Source organism: Nicotiana tabacum, chromosome 5, assembly GCF_000715075.1.
Source record: "Nicotiana tabacum cultivar K326 chromosome 5, ASM71507v2, whole genome shotgun sequence".
Taxonomy (NCBI): Eukaryota; Viridiplantae; Streptophyta; class Magnoliopsida; order Solanales; family Solanaceae; genus Nicotiana; species Nicotiana tabacum.
In genome coordinates, this window is record NC_134084.1 from 122,324,671 (window position 1) to 122,341,844 (window position 17,174).

Below are 17,174 nucleotides of genomic sequence, written 5' to 3' on the forward strand. Positions count from 1 at the left end.
CCGAGGGAAGGTGTTAGGCATCCTCGAATCCCGTGGTTCTAGCACGGTCGCTTAAATTGTTATAATGGCTAAGTATCTGATTTAAATACAGGTTGTGACTTATGTGCTTTTATTAAGTTTAAACCGCTTTTATTATTATCATTTGTTTTATAGAATTGCAACGTCGTGAAAATGCACCTCAAACCACGTCACAGTCAATGCGCCCGTAGTTGTTAACACATTTCGACTCCATCGAGATTTGGATTCGGGTCACATCAATGTGCACCCAAGTTTAACAGTGTAATTTATTAAGGGCGCCTAAGGGGGTCTAGTGCGTTATTATTTGTGGAAGGCCATGAAATTTATTAAATGGCCTATCCTGAATTCTAGATAATTATCAAGGTTATTTATTGAGGACCCCGCGATTTTCATCTCATTTGGCGAGGCTCGTCTCATTTTTTTAGAAGGAACATCCTAAAGCGATTACATTTCTAATGTGTTTATCTCTTAAAAAAAATAGAAGAAAAGATGCGTGCTATTTTTACTATGTGTTTGGCCCAAATCCAGATTTTTAGCTAATCATCCAATTAATTATTTACGGGATGAAGAAACATTGTACCTCATGTAAACATGCTTTGAACTTGATAAAAGAAACGTATATGGGATTGATGAAATGCTATGACTGTTACAAGAGCTCCTTAACTTTAACTTATTCAAACAAGATTAATTAAGATTGCTTGTTAAGAAATGCGACTAATGGTATTTTACTCATCCTATAAACTGCTTCACGCAAACTGAAACTCAAGAGTTTGAAACTGTATTGTCTTTAGCTAAATCTTAAACAATCATTTGCCCCTACATATTCAAAACATGCTGAAATGGCGATTTTGAGTTAGCAATTGTATTAAAATGGCTGCACATTTCATGGATTGTATTTACATCTTATGTACTACCAAACGAATAAAATGTCACAGCTCCAGATGGGCATAAACTTTAATTAAGTACAACCTTACTAATGTGTCTCTATTAGGCTAACAGACCAAGAAACTGCATATCTTAACAACATTAAAAAAGGCAATTCGTAAGCAATACAACAGGTGATTATAACTCCTTCAAATCTTTTGATTCATGCTTTCATTGTTACATCAAATGCGAGTCTTAGTATGTACCTGGATATTGGATACAACAGGAGAAGCAAGGGGTCAGTAGGGCAATAGAAGCGATACCAAACAACAGCAGTAACAGCAGGTGCCAAATAGAACAGAAATCCCAGTGCAAGAGGCCAATAAAGCCAATGGAGGAGAGGCAGAATGAGACAAATTCCCAGTAGTAATGGAGTCAGAGAATCAAGCAATCCAATTCCAGGGGAAGCCAACAAACAAATCCAAACAATAGACTTAACTGACACTTGAAGGAAAACAGGACTAACTTGGACAGTTTGAACAAAATGAGAATCGACAAACAGTAGGGAGAAGACAATTCCTGATTTTTGTGATATCTCTTTCCCTATCTCCTTTCTTTTCAAGTTCTAATATCAGTCCTCAATTTGAAATCTATTTGGTTTATCAAAGAGAAAACTTTTCCAGTTTCTGTTTTCAGAATTTGAAACTTTCAGATGTTCCCTCTCATTGCCTCTCTCTATCTCTGTATGCTTTTTCTGTGTATCTCTATCAACTCTCTCTTTCAAAACTCCTCCCAGTGTGTGTGTGTTTCTTCTCTAATCCCCCCTCTCCTAATCTCAGATCCTCCCCTTTTATAAGCCTCCACATCAAAACTTTTACAGCCTGTTAGATTAATCAGATACCCCTCCCATGTGCCCATTACTTTTCAGTTTCCACTCAACTATTTAAGTATTAATCCCATGACATTCCCTTAGCAGGCTTTAACTTTTTTACTTTATTATCTAAAAGCAAGTATGGGCAGTAAAATATATCTGACAGCATATACTGTCAGATTGTTTAAAACTTAAAAGCTTCTTAATGCAGAAAAACAGGCTGTGCACAAGGCACATGAGGTGCACCAATGCACATGCTGTGCACGAGTGCACATGCCTTCCAATTCAGGATTTAAACATAAACAATCCCTTTTTACATTGACTGGTCCAAATCAACAGCTATAGGTAAACGAAACTGATTCTGAATTGATTTCAACAAATGTTCAACAGAAGCAAATCGATTTACTATGCTCAGACAGTTGAAATTAATTGACGACACATGTCGACTCGACTATATTAGCATTATCGTACACAATCGTAGCCGAAAATCAAACATTCAGAAGTATAGGATACATGACTCGACTTATACTGATTAAAATAGAATGGTGCATCCGAGGAATCAGTTAGTTAGTACAAATTGGAATACAACCAATACGCATGCCGTATCAGAATAGGAGGAGAAGGATTCAGACAAACACAGATGTTCAAACAGAGTGGACGAACAAAAGTTGATAAAAATTCAAAACACAAATTGACACAAAACATGAACAGACATCTAATCCCTCACATGGACCAAACAAATAAGGGAAGAAGGCAGACTCACCTCAAATCTTGAAAAATCGGAAACCTTGAACCGGACTTGGACAGACTTTCTTAGGGCTGAACGGACTTTAATCGAAGTGTTTCTCAGATGAGAAACACTTCGATTAAGGTCCCTTGGACCTTAATTTCTTTGGCTCGAACGGGTATGAACTAGTGACGAGGAACTACAAAGTTCCAAAACTCAGATCCGGGATTCATGTTTCCCTGGTTAGATTCGGACCAAACCAAGTATGGTTCGGTCACGAGGGGGGTCTGGGGAGTATCTGGTACAAAACTGGGGTTGGTTGGGTCAGATCGAGTTTTGACTCGAATCTTCGAATGAAGATTCGAGGACCTGGGGGTGATTCGAAACATGGGGTTGGTAGATTTGGGTTCAGGATGGCCTGGGGGTCCTATGGTGTTCAAGGGAAGGTCACCGGCATCCATGCCGCCGGCTTTCATGGCGGAAGTATGCAGAGGCGGCTAGGGTTTTAGGTGTTGTGGTGAAGACGACGAAGGCTGGGGTTTGGATAGGGGGGGGCAGGGTAGTGTTATGCGCTTATATAGTTAGTGGGCAAGTGGATCCTGGCCGTTGGATGAGACGAGATGAAGGGCCAGGATCCTTCGGCTAACAGGGAACGACGTCGTTTCAAGGGTAAGGGGTTGGGGTCGGTCCGGGTGTAAATGGGTCGGGTTTGTTGATGGGTTATGGGGATTGATCTTGGCCGTTGATCACTCTGAGATCAACGGCCCAGATCAGGCACGACTCAAACGACGTCGTTTGGACGTCCTGGGCATCAGGTGACCTGGGCTGGGCAGGCCTGGGTCTTGGGCTGTTTGTTTGGGCCAATTTTGTTAAAATTGGCCCAAGTCCGGAAGGGGTCTTTTCTTTTTTTTTTTTTTTTTCTTCTTATTTATTTTAAAACAAAGCTAAGCCAAAAAAATCAAATTAAAATTAAATACACACTCAAATACAATTATTTGCACACATACTAAAATATTTCAAAACCGGTAAAGTCAAACCAAATAAAATCACGGACGAAAATGCCTATTCACGATTTTCTATTTAACGACCGAATTACGGTTTGAATTACGCAGGACACATATATATTTTTTGAATTTTATTTTAATAAAGTAAATAAATAAGAATGGGCCAAAATCACAAATAAATCCACAAGGTGCCGTACAGAAATCCGAAATTGTACAGCAGGGCCAATTATATTTGTTTTTTTATTTCTTTTTGGAGTGATTGTCGTGTGAAACAAAAATCACGTGCTCACAGTCTGTATTTATCCCCCAGAGGCTACAGAGTTAGGAAAAATTTCACATCTATTCTTTCCTGTCGTGCGATTTTGTTTCTCAATGCTAATTAAATTTCTACTTTGTTCTTTCGCAGATGGCAAGAACACGCACTTTCTCATCCACCGATCAGCAACCCGAGCCCCCAGCAGCAGCTCCCACGAGGGGCAAAGGGCGAGGCCATGCTAGAGGCCGAGGTAGGGCAGAGCTCAGCCCAGAGCAGCAGCACCAGCACCAGCAGCGGAGCCTCAGGTTGACTTTCATGATGAGATTTCGGCCCCGGCAGTTCCGGTGGGCCCAGCTCAGGTCCCAGAGGGATTCATTGCTACCCCAGTACTCCAGGATGCTCTGGTCCGTCTAGTGGGCCTTATGGAGAGTGTCATCTGGGCAGGCTTGCTTCCTATAGCACCAACCGTCTCTCAGGCTGGAGGAGGAGCCCAGACTCCTACTACTCGCACTCCGGAGCAGATGGCTCCCCAGTTTCAAACTCCAGCATCTCAGCCGGTTGGAGTAGATCAGCCGGGTGTGGTAGCTCAGACCAGTGATGGAGTAGCTATGTCTACTGATGCTTTGTGGAGATTGGACAAGTTCACCAAGCTCTTCACTACTACTTTCAGCGGTGCATCTTCCGAGGAACCCCAGGATTATCTTAACAGCTGTCATGAGGTTCTTTGGAACATGGGGAGACCAATGTGGTCGACTTTGCTACTTTCTGCATGTCTTGACCCGACAAGACTTGGTGGAGAGATTATTGTTCGGCTAGACCAGCCGGATCACCAGCTTTGACTTGGGAGCATTTCACTCAGCTATTTTAGGAGAAGTTTCACCCTATCACTCAGAGAGAGATCAATCGAATGCAGTTTGAGCTCCTCCAGCAGGGTTCTATGACTGTTACTCAATATGAGACCAGATTCATCGACTTGGCCCGTCATGCTCTTATCATACTTCCTACCAAGAGAGAGAGAAAGAGAGGGTGAGGAGGTTCATTGAGGGACTTGAAATAGTTTATTTGATGTCCCAAGTCACCGATTTATTTTAAAATCCCAAGTCGAGGAAATTTTTGACTTTATTTAAAAGTCTGCGAACCAGAAATTCTAGATAAGGAATCATGTTAACCCGGGAGAATGTGTTAGGCATTTCCGGGATCCGTGGTTCGAGCACGGTCGCTTAAACTATTAAAATTGGCTTAATTATCTAATTAATTACATATTTTAAACCTATTGCACGTTTTTAACTTTATAACCGCTTTTATTAATTATTTAACCATTTTTAGGATTTATGAAATTATTTCTTGAACAAGTTACGATTGCCGTACACTTGCCGTTTTGGAACACACCGCAAACCAAACTACATGAAATGCACCCGCGATTCGTGACATGTTTATTTTTGTTGTTATGATCGGGTCACATGAAATGCACACCCGAATTTAGGGATTAGGTATCACAACTATACCACAGGAACCGTACACATAGTCGTGATGATTTATTAATCGCGCCTAAAGTAAGATACGGTGTTCATGATTGGATTGTTTCTTCCTAAACTACTTTGAGATTATTGTGAAGGCCATGAGTTATGGAATTATTTGTGGAAAAGATGTTATGAATTAATTAACACGAAATTTATAAAAATCTCCTTAAAGAATTAGAGTTAAAATTCTTGGGAAAACAGTACTACTCAACATCCATAACAACTCATGAATCCAACCTTTTGTTTTGAATGCTGCTATTCAACATTTACAATGAAAATTAAATTTTATAATACTAATGAAGTAAAAAAAGACGAAATCAAATGACACACATCCTAGTTAAACGTAAACATATAAATCCTTAACTTTATATGGCACACAACTGAGCAATCAAGTTGAGATGTAAATGCTAGTGTATCAAAGTCACTAGCTTGTCTACAGATCATTATGAAATTAGATCATACAGTAAAAACAAAAGCACACATCAGAAAAGAATTAAATACCCCAACTGAGGAGGAGATACTTTTTATGGACAATTTAGTAAAGGAAAATGTACAACAAAGCATTCAAAAGGAGGGTATTTAACATGACAGATGAAGAGAAGATACTCTTCAAAGTCAATTTAGTAAAGAAAAAAATAACCAAGCAATGTTATTCAGGAGGAAGGGATCAAGATATCAATAGGCAAACAAACACAGAATCAACATGCTATTAAAAAAAAATCAACGATTCATTTACTAAAGGAAACCTTGAGAATTTCATAATTTCATATGGCTCTAGATTATTTATATATTGGGGTCGATTTCACTTCACTCACTGTTTCCTACCATTCTTCCAAAAATTACATACTATCACGAAGAATTTTATTATCAAGAACTCAAATTGTTGTTTCCAAAAATAGGATCATCAATAAATTTAGCAAAATACAACAGAGTTTTCTGAGTTTACCTCTTAACTAAAAATGCAACAGGAACAAATTCCTTAGCAAAGCCGAAAGTAGCTACTGCAATTTGAGCTCAGTCATTTCCTTAGTAACAGTAGAAGAGCAGCGACATCAACCTTCACTTTTAATTTTTTTTTTCGGTTCTCTGTTTTTTCTTCTTCAGATCTGGAAAATTTGAATTTCCAGAAATTCTAGCTACTAATGTGTTTTCTGTGTGTAAAGGTGAGAGAACGAGAGTGAATGGGTGAGAAGAGTGTCTGATTTTTAGCGTGGGATTTGGGAGACATGAAGAAGAAGAAGAAGAAGAAGAAGAAGAAGAAGAAGAAGAAGAAGAAGAAGGGACCTGGTGGGGGTGCGCCGATGCTCTCTTTTATTTCTAGGGGAGGGTCTATTCTTCTGATATTTTTCTCTAGGTCTAGAGTTTTTAATTAAAGGGGAGGGGTTTTGGTTTGCGGTGAATTTAACTAGTTTTTGGCCTCTTGATCCTTGACCCAATTCAAAAATAAAACAACTTTCTTTTCTTTTTTTCTCTTTTGTTCTTCTTTTTTCTTTGATTTTAAAAAAATCTAGTTGAATTAATTAAACAAGCTAAATAAAATCCTAAATTAGGCTCTACCTTAAATTATTTTGTAAAGTTAATCTTACCTATTTTTACTAATTTAACACTAATTAATTTAAAACTAAAAGATAAAATGTGGACATGACTATTGAATTAATTTTTTTCTTAATAAACTAATTCCTACGTGCAAATTGAACCTAAGATGGCATGAAATTAAAACGTGACAATTTTTATGATTTTTCTGTGATTTTAAAATATTAAAAATGCATAAAATGCAGCTAAATAAAGAAAAAGTCCTAAAAATTAATTAAAATTATTTTGGTCTATTTTTAGGAGTTATTTTCATGTAGGGCAAAAATTAGGTGCTCACAGCTGCCCCTCTTTGCTCGGAAACATAAAGAGTTTTCAGGTAAAGATAAAGTGAGCAACTACGAGCAATTTTTGCCCGTTTGAAACTCCATTTGGAAGCATTTTGAAAAGGTTTGACCGAACCTTGCTTCGAAGGTTTCCTACATATCCTTGGCTATAAAGGAATCAGGTCGGTGTAGTTCTGGAAGTTTTTGGTAGCTGGGACTACCGAAAAACTGTGATTTCACTGCTGTTGCTGTTGTTTCTGCTTGCTGAGCTCCTTATTACACCAAAATGAAAAATAAAAACTAAACTAGCTAAGCCTATCAACTACGAGTTACAAGATTCCTATCTATAAATCTTCTAAAGCTTGATCTTGAGTCTTGGTTGGTTTTTCCTGCAGACTTTGATCTGAATCTTGATGCTCGTTAACTGCAACCGCTGGTTCATTCTTCTTCAACTTTTCATATCAAGGCGGGACCTGCAATGCTTGTGACTTCAATCATACCTTGAGCAGTCCGCATCTTTTCTCCACTTCTACACTTAGAGTTTAACTTATTTTCTTGTTTTTCTTTTCTTTTATTTGGATTGAGACTTCTTCTTTTGATTATCTCAAACCTCATGCCTCACGGTAAAAACTTGTTCAGGCACCAAAGCAAACAAACGAACGAAATTTTCTGCCCCAGTTTTCGTTAGAAAATTTTTTTCGTGAGTTATTGCAACAAAATCTAAGCTATTCCTTTATTGAAAGCAATAAAATCAGTATTATGTATCCTTGGTATAATGAAATCAACTAGGGATTGGGGGCCCTAAATTGAAAAGATTGCTAGGTTATGCTGGAAAAATGGCCGGGTTATGCCGAAAAGGTAGGAAGGTCCTCGGGTTATGCCGGGGAGGTCCAAAGTTTATCGGATTATGCCGGGAAAGAAAAAGGTCCTTGGGTTATGCCGGGGAAGTCCACGGATTATGCCGGGGAAGGTCATCGGGTTATGCTAGAAAAGAAAAAGGCCATCGGGTTATGCCGGGGAGGTCCACAGGTTATGCTGAGAAAGTCATCGGGTTATGCCGGAAAAGAAAAAAGTCCTCAGGTTATGCTGGGGAGGTCCACGGGCTATGCCGGGAAAGTCATCGGGTTATGCCGGAAAATAAAAAGGTCCTTGGGTTATGCCGGGGAGGTCCACGAGTTATACCGGAAAAGTCATCGGGTTATGCCAGAAAAGAAAAAGGTCCTCGGGTTATGCCGGGGAGGTCCACGAGTTATGTCGAAAAAGTCATCGGGTTATGCCGGAAAAGAAAAAGGTCTTTGGGTTATGCCGGGAAAGTCATCGGGTTATGCCGGAAAAAGGTCCTCGGGTTATGTCCGGGATCAACTAGGGAGTGGAATCCTATATTAGAAAAGACTACCAGGTTATGCTGGCAGCAACTAGGGAATGGGACCCTATGTTGGGAAAACGTAGCTAGAGATTGGAGACCCTATACTACCATGATTTTAAATTTTTCTTCTTCTTTCTTTTCATTTCTGGCTCCTTTTTTTTAATTTAAGAAAATGAAGAAAATGCAGGAAAGAATTTGGAGGAGACTTTCCTTTTGGATTGATATTGCTGCAAGGCTATTTCTAGCCCTGCCCGTTTCCTGTTTTCAAACAAAGAACAATTGTTAGTTTGAAACAGTGGTTGATTTTGTGGCCTTGATTGTTTCAATCACTTAATCTCAGCCCAACTTCTTTGATGAAGATCTCAACTGCAAATATTTGTTCCCTGAGTACAGATTTTATTTCTGGCCCTAAAGAACCTCTAGCTTTTCCAGACTTTGCCATACGGTTGGTCACGTGGGACTTCAACTTTCAACTTTATTTCGCCTTTGTGGGCCTTTCCCTTCTGACTTGTTGCCTTTTTTTTCTTTTTTCTTTTTTTTTTCTTTTTTTAACTTCGGAGCATTGGAGAACTTTTTGCTCCTCAAATCTTGTCGCAATAACTAGTTGCGTGGGACTTAACCTTTCCAACTTTGTTTCGCCTTAATAGGCCTTTCATCTTTGGATTCTTTCTTCCAACTTCAATTTTAGAGCATTTGGGTACCTTGGCTTTTCAAACTTTTGCCAAGACAGTTAGCCACGTGGGACTCAACCTTTTTCAACTTCATTTGCCTTTGTGGGCATTTGACTTTGATTTCCTTTCTTTTTAGGAGGGTTTTTTTCCGATTTCAATGCATCGGCCATCATGGCTAGTCGAAGTCGACTCGATTCACCTGCCGAGGCTGGGTATCTTCTTGAATATTGGATCGTATCAAATGAGAACCCTGTAAACCAATCTTACCATCCTTTCTTTGTCTTAGTTTCATAACAGAGTTAGACGAAAGGGATTCAAAGAAAACAAACAATGGAATGTAGAATGAGTTTAAAATAAGATGTGTCCTTTTCGGGGAAAGGAAAGAAGGACTTATATTGAGGGAATGCGGTCTTCAATGAACATGACATGCATTTTGGACTGGATGCCTGATCTGTGTAAACCATCCGACTCTCAGAAATTCATCACAACTTTCGCCTCAAAATCGAGAAACATTGCCAGGACTCTGTCGGTGCCGATGGCTGTGAGGATCCTCTTTTCGATCAGGGGTGCCCTTTGCGGGTTTTCACGAGCTGACCTCTCTCATTTCTCTTCTCACCATCGCCTTATAGTGCTCGTGTGGATTTTCACTAGTAAGGCTCTCTATTTTATTTCTCTCATTTTTATTGCATCGGATCCAAGTAGTTGTATTCTCCGATCCTTGAACATTCTCACCGATTGATCGGAAGGACTTGAAAGAATTTGGGTAAAAATAATTTGGGCTGAATTACAACTTTGGAACCTTTCAGGCAAAACCATTGCCGAAACATTATAACATCTGCCCCAGTTTCAATTTTGGGGGAATTTGAATTTTTATTTTGGTGTGACTGAACCCTAGAGAGAGGCTGTCTATGTATCCTTTCGGAATCAAGTCGAACGTAGTTCAGAAAACTTTGTTTTTGATTTTCTTTTGTTTTGTTTTCTCTTTCTTTTTCCTTTCCTTTTTTTCTCTCTTTTTTTGTTTTTTTTTTCATTTTCTTTGTCTTTTCTTCCTTTTTTGTATATTTATTTTTCTTCTCCTTTTTTCATTTTTTTTCATCTCATTTTTTCAACTTTTTTCAATAACACTTTTAGGTTCCAAAGAGGGTAATCAAAGAAGAGTAGCCGACTCAAAGGGTTTGCAAAAGGGTTAATAATGTTTGAGTAGCGAAAATGAAAGCCTTCGTCATCCCAACCGGAGAATATTAATACTATATGGAGGATCAAACATAGTACCTTTTGGCTGCATTTGCATTGACAGTTGTTTTAGGGACATTTCCTCGATGTGTCCCAAGTACAACGCACTCTTTTGGCAGTACGCTTATTGAAATGTATGGACATTTCCAATTTGGAACCAATTTTCCTTCAGATGTTCCGAATCTTTGTTTTATTTTCTTAAACTTATCTTCATTGTGATCTAATTCTTGACTTATTATTTCGAGGTCTGACAGCGTTTCAGGATCTGGGCATGAAGTCCGCAAGCATGTCATGTTATTAAAATCTGCATTTAACAGAACTAAAAAGAGAATAAGAAAAATGACAAGATTAAGAAAAGAGACATTCTTGGACAATGAAATATTAATTTCATTTGACTTTTTTGATTTTCTTTTTGCTTTTGATTTTTTTTTTAAAATTTTTTGAAGATAGAAGGGTGTACATCGAAAAGTAAGACAATAAAGTAGAACATCCGGATCATACCCTGAGATAATCCGGACACAGAAAGGATAGCAAGACTGGCTACTAAGACTCCCGTCTAATGGGGAACTTTCATGCTTGGCGGCCATTTTTTTGGCTTTTATGCTGTCTTGGCAATGGCTGCAATGGCCTTCAGTGCCGGATCAAATTCCTCAGCTTCACAAATCATTCAGACTATTGGCCTGATGTTATGAGCAGACAACAGATTGTTCATCACATCAAGAGCTTCTTCATCCCGAAAAAAAAAATTCTTTCTGCTTCAATCAAGTCTTCAACTGCCCTTTTAAGGGTCCAACAGTCCTCTGTACTGTGTCCTACTGCTCCAGAGTGGTATTCACATCTAGCATCAGCTCGGTGAGAGGGGGACTCGGGGTTCGGTCAGTTCGGGTCCACTGGCTGTAATAAATCTAGCCTGATTAGCTTTTGGAACAAGCTTGAATACGATTCACCAATAGGGGTGAACTGATTCTTTCTGAAAGGCTCTCTTGCGTGAGGATTGTATTGGGGATCATTTGGTTGAGGATTATATGGAGCTTGGTAAGGATGGGCATTTTTGGGAGGTGGAGCTCGATTTTGTGGATAATATTGTCGTGTAAGGTTGCGCGTTCATCACCGCATAATGAGGTGGTATTATGGCATAAGCAGCATTTTGAAGGGGATAATAATGTTGAGGGACCTCAGGAAGCATATATGATTGACTGAATGACCTGCCCTCAAGCTGGAAGCCATCATGGCCCCCTCCTCACTCCTATTTTTGTTCATCAAACCCTCCAAACCATTTTGAACATCTTGTGATGTGGCTTTAAAAGCGGCATGACTCAAGATTCAACCCGTTTTTAGCCTACTTTCTACTATCTCCCCAATTTTGATAGCCTCAGCAAACGGCTTTCCCATAGCGGACATCATGTTCTAGAAATAGTCAGCCTCTTGGGCTTGCAGAAAAACCGTGACCATTTCAGTTTCGTCCATTGGAGGCTTTACCCTACCAGCTTGCTCACGCCATTTGACAGCATATTCGCAGAAGCTTTCTGCGGTTTTCTTTTTCAAATTGGACAAGGAGTTTCTATCGGGAGCGATGTCCACATTATATTGGAACTGGCGGACAAAATCTCGGGCCATATCATCCCACACATGCTAATGGGTAATTTCTTGATCTGTATACCACTCAGAAGCGATTCCGGTGAGGCTTTCCCCAAAATAGGCCATTAGCATCTCCTCTTTTCCACCAGCACCCCTCAACTGGTTACAGTATCGCTTCAGATGAGCGAACGAGTCTCCATGGTCGTCGTACTTTTCAAATTTTGGCATCTTGAAGCCAACTGGCAAGTGGACATGGGGAAACATATAGAGGTTAGAGTATGAGACACTCTTTTGGCCACTCAGACCTTGCATGTTTTTTAGGCTTTGTTCTAGGCTCTTCATCTTCAGAGCCATTTCCTCTTGCTCGAGATTTTTAACAACTTTTTCTTGCTTCCATGAGAGATAATATTGTCGAGGTTGAGTGAAAGAGTACGGAGTCACATATGTTATTTCTAGTTGAAGTTGTGGACCCTGAAAGATGAACGTTGGAGGCGGTGCCCTTGAAGCCGGTGCCTAGGGGCGAACCACAGAAGGCATGCCAAGATCATTGGAGGGTGCCCGCATGGGATAAGTGGGTTGGGCACAGGGGCATTGGTAACCTCACCTGACCTGGAGATTAACTCAGGGGACCCAGGGATTGCACTTGGCGGTTCCCTACCATTAGACCAGGCATCCCACATTTTCAATATGCGGAGATGCAACATCTTATTCTTTTTAGCAGCTGCTGATTCTAGCTGTAGAATAGCCGATGCCAGGCTATCCTCAGGACCGATGGTTGGTAGATTGCTTACGGAGGCCATTTGTGCCTTTGGATCTTGTGAAGGAGGGGAGGCTAGACTACCAACAAAACCAACCACCAAAACCTGGCTAGTTTACACATCCAACAACCTTGTTAGTTTTGAAACATTTAACATATAGGAAATCGCACGTTGGGATGCAATGCACCTAATAGTTAAACGCTTCTACAGTATGTTTGAACTGTTGCATGTTTCATCCCAGCTTTAACTAGCCCTTTTCACTCTGTACCTCTTTTCTTCATTTCTGCCTCTCTTTAATCACTCTTGATTTTTTTCATCTCGTTTTGTCGCTCTTTTATTTTTGGCACTCTCTTTTTCTCTTTTGTTTCTCACTCTTTTATTTCTTGTCGCTCTTTTTTTTTCACTCAATTTTTTCAGTTTATTTTATCACTCAACTAATTTTATGGCTATGATCGAATTCGATGGAGATTGCCTACGTATCATGATGCCGCATGAATTAGATCTTGCGTAGTTCGGGAAGATCAAGAATGGAATAAATAAACTAACTCTTTTTTTTTGTTTGTTTACTTTTATAAAACTTAGACTATGAAAGCTTTAAGAAAGAAAAAAAAGCATATTTTTTTTTGATTTTTTTTTGAATTTTCGAAAGAAATTCTTTAAAAAAGGAATTTTTTTTTTTGAATTTTTGATTTTGATTTTTTTTTGAAAGAAAGACTTCTAAGAATTCCTTTTCTTTTGATTTGAACTTTGGAAATTTCAAAAGTAAAAAGAAAATATATTTGTTTGAATTTTCATTTGCTTTCTCTTATTCTAAAGAAGAAAGAAAATATTTTTTTGGATTTTGGATATTGCCTCTTATTTTTCGAAAGAGAGACTTTTAAGAAAGTAATTTGGATTTCTGAGTTTTTTTATTATTTATTTACAAAAGTACTTCTAAAGAAAGCAAAAATATTTTTGGACTTCAATTTTTCCAATTTTTTTGTGACATTTACAAAAGAAAGACCTTTAAACCAAAAAGAATTTTTTTTATTCTACTTTTTTTTTGGATTTTTGGGAATTTTGGATTTTAATTTTTATTGATTTTTCTTTTTATTTCTTTTTTTTTCGTATGAAAGACTTCAAAAGAAGGAAACTACTTCTTTTTTTTTTGAATTTTCTAAGGAATGATTTCTAAAGAAGGAACTAAAGGAAATTTATTTTTGGATTTTTGAAATTGGAGTCGGAACCGATAAGGTTTGCCTACGTATCTCACATCAGGTGAGAATCAGACCCGCGCAGTTCGGTCAATTTTGACAGAATAGGGAAACATGACACTTGAAATTTTTGGGCTCATTTTGAAATGACTTTTATCTTTCTCTTTTTTTTTTCCTTCAGAATTCAGCAGAGTTTCGAAATTTTTCAAATACCTACCTCTCAATCTCTTTTTTTCCTTTTTTTTTGATTTTCTTTTCCTATTCTAGAAACCAGTCAACATGCAAGCTGAATCAAATAGATGCGCATGTAGCACGTAAGATGCATCAGGATGGTCTTTTTATTTCGGGTGCACCTGTCCTAGACGGACCCAACCCCAGTGTTGAGTCCCTAAAGTCAAATGCACATGATGCAAACAAGCGTTCCTACTAGGGATCCGACATGAAGCTGAGTTATTCTAGGTTTAAAACCTGGGTATATTGTTCTAGACTTGGTGTACCCGAACGGACAACTCGAGCCGATGGGGGCTGGGGAACGTACCGGGAACTAAAAGGCCATCCGACTTTGTAACTTGTCCGAGCCTCTTTCTACTTTAAGGTATGACACTAACGGAAGAGGAGTCACGCTAGCGTGCACATCCCCGAAGGCGAGAAGAGAAGGGTTTCGTAACAGTTTATATACAGTTCAAATAATATCAAAGCGGTAAAAAGCGGCATTTAGCACATTAGGCCCAAATATGTAAAAATCAGATAATAAATAAAGACAACTATAACAGTTATTCTAAGCTCGAATTCTGAACTTTGAACCAGAAGTTCTGGGTTCTTATCCCCAGCAGAGTCGCCAGAGCTGTCAGACCTCCTTTTTATACCCCAAGGGTAATATAAGGGAGTTTTTTCAATTAAAGTGACATTAATCGAAATGGGTTTATTTAATTTCATTTATCAGAGTCGCCACTTGGAATAGTTTATTTGGTGTTCCAAGTCACCGATTTATTTTAAAATCCCAAGTCGAGGAAATTTTTGATTTTATTTAAAAGTTTACGAACCAGAAATTCTAGATAAGGAATTATGTTAACCCGGGAGAAGGTGTTAGGTATTTTCGGGTTCCGTGGTTCGAGCACGGTCGCTTAAACTATTAAAATTGGCTTAATTATCTGATTAATTACATATTTTAAACCTATTACGTGTTTTTAACTTTATAATCGCTTTTATTAATTATTTAACCATTTTAGGATTTATGAAATTATTTCTTGAACAAGTTACGATTGTCGTACACTTGCCGTTTTGGAATACACCGCAAACCATGCTACATGAAATGCACCCGCGATTCGCGACACGTTTATTTTTTTATTAATATTCGAAGTTTTTCTGATCGGGTCACATGAAATGCACACCCGAATTTGGGGATTAGGTATCACAACTATGCCACAGGAACCGTACCCATAGCCGTGATGATTTATTAATCGCGCCTAAAACAAGCTACTATGTTCATGATTGGATTGTTTCTTCCTAAACTACTTTGAGATTATTGTGAAGGCCATGAGTTGGGGAATTATTTGTGGAAAAGATGTTATGAATTAATTAACACAAAATTTATAAAAATCTGCTTAAAGAATTAGTGTTAAAATTCTTGGGAAAACAGTGCTACTCAACATCCATAACAACTCATGAATCCAACCTTTTGTTTTGAATGCTGCTATTCAACATTCACAATGAAAATTATTTTTTATAATACTAATGAACTAAAAAAAGACGAAATCAAATGACACACATCCTAGTTAAACGTAAACATATAAATCCTTAACTTTATATGATACACAACTGAGCAATCAAGTTGAGATGTAAATGCTAGTGTATCAAAGTCACTAGCTTGTCTACAGATCATTATGAAATTAGATCATATAGTAAAAACAAAAGCACACATCGGAAAAGAATTAAATACGCCAACTGAGGAGGAGATACTTTTCATGGCCAATTTAGTAAAGGAAAATGTACAACAAAGCATTCAAAGGGAGGGTATTTAACATGACAGATGAAGAGAAGATACTCTTCAAAGTCAATTTAGTAAAGAAAAAAAAAATAACCAAGCAATGTTATTCAGGAGGAAGGGATCAAGATATCAATAGGCAAACAAACACATAATCAACATGCTATTAAAAAAAAATCAACGATTCAGTTACTAAAGGAAACCTTGAGAATTTCATTATTTCATATGGCTCTAAATCATTTATATATTGGAGTCTATTTCACTTCACTCACTGTTTTCTACCATTCTTCCAAAAATTACATACTATCACGGAGAATTTTATTATCAGGAACTCAAGTTGCTGTTTCCAAACATAGGATCATCAATAAATTTAGCAAAATACAACAGAGTTTTCTGAGTTTACCTCTTAACTAAAAATGCAACATGAACAAATTCCTTAGCAAAGCCGAAAGTAGCTGCTACAATTTGAGCTCAGTCATTTCCTTAGTAACAGCAGAAGAGCAGCGACATCAACCTTCACTTTTAATTTTTTTTTCGGTTTTCTGTTTTTTCTTCTTCAAATCTGGAAAATTTGAATTTCCAGAAATTCTAGCTACTAATGTGTTTTCCGGGTGTGAAGGTGAGAGAACGAGAGTGAATGGGTGAGAAGAGTGTCTGGTTTTTAGCGTGGGATTTGGGAGACATGAACAACAACAAAAAAGGGACCTCGTGGGGTGTGCCGCTGTTCTCTTTTATTTCCAAGGGAGGGTCTATTATTCTGATATTTTTCTCTAGGTCTAGGGTTTTTAATTAAAGGGGAGAGGTTTTGGTTTGGGGCGAATTTAACTTGTTTTGGGCCTCTTAAGCCTTGGCCCAATTCAAAAATATAACAACTTTCTTTTTTTCTCTTTTGTTCTTCTTTCTTTCTTTGATTTTAAAAAATCTAGTTGAATTAATTAAACAAGCTAAATAAAATTCTAAATTAGGCTCTACCTTAAATTATTTTGTAAAGTTAATCTTACTTATTTTTACTAATTTAACACTAATTAATTTAAAACTAAAGGCTGAAATATGGACATGACTATTGTAGTAATTTTATGTGATATTTTGCTTAATAAAACTAATTTCTACATGTAAATTGAACCTAAGATGACATGAAATTAAAACGTGATAGGTTTTATGATTTTTCTATGGTTTTAAAATATAAAAAATGCATGAAATGAAACTAAATAAAGAAAAACTCCTAAAAAATTAATTAAAATTATTTTGGTGTATTTTTAGGAGTTATTTTCATGT

General features: G+C 37.9%; 1 long non-coding RNA gene across 1 annotated transcript; it reads right to left on the reverse strand.

Annotated features, from left to right (window-relative positions):
• Positions 1-853: 853 nt before the first annotated feature.
• On the reverse strand, positions 854-16,662 carry LOC142181222 (uncharacterized). Its single transcript, XR_012709741.1, has 3 exons — positions 16,303-16,662; positions 6,207-7,589; positions 854-1,148 (listed from the first exon to the last, which is right to left on the reverse strand). It is a non-coding gene; the product is annotated as an uncharacterized LOC142181222 (long non-coding RNA).
• Between the last annotated feature and the right edge of the window lie 512 nt (positions 16,663-17,174).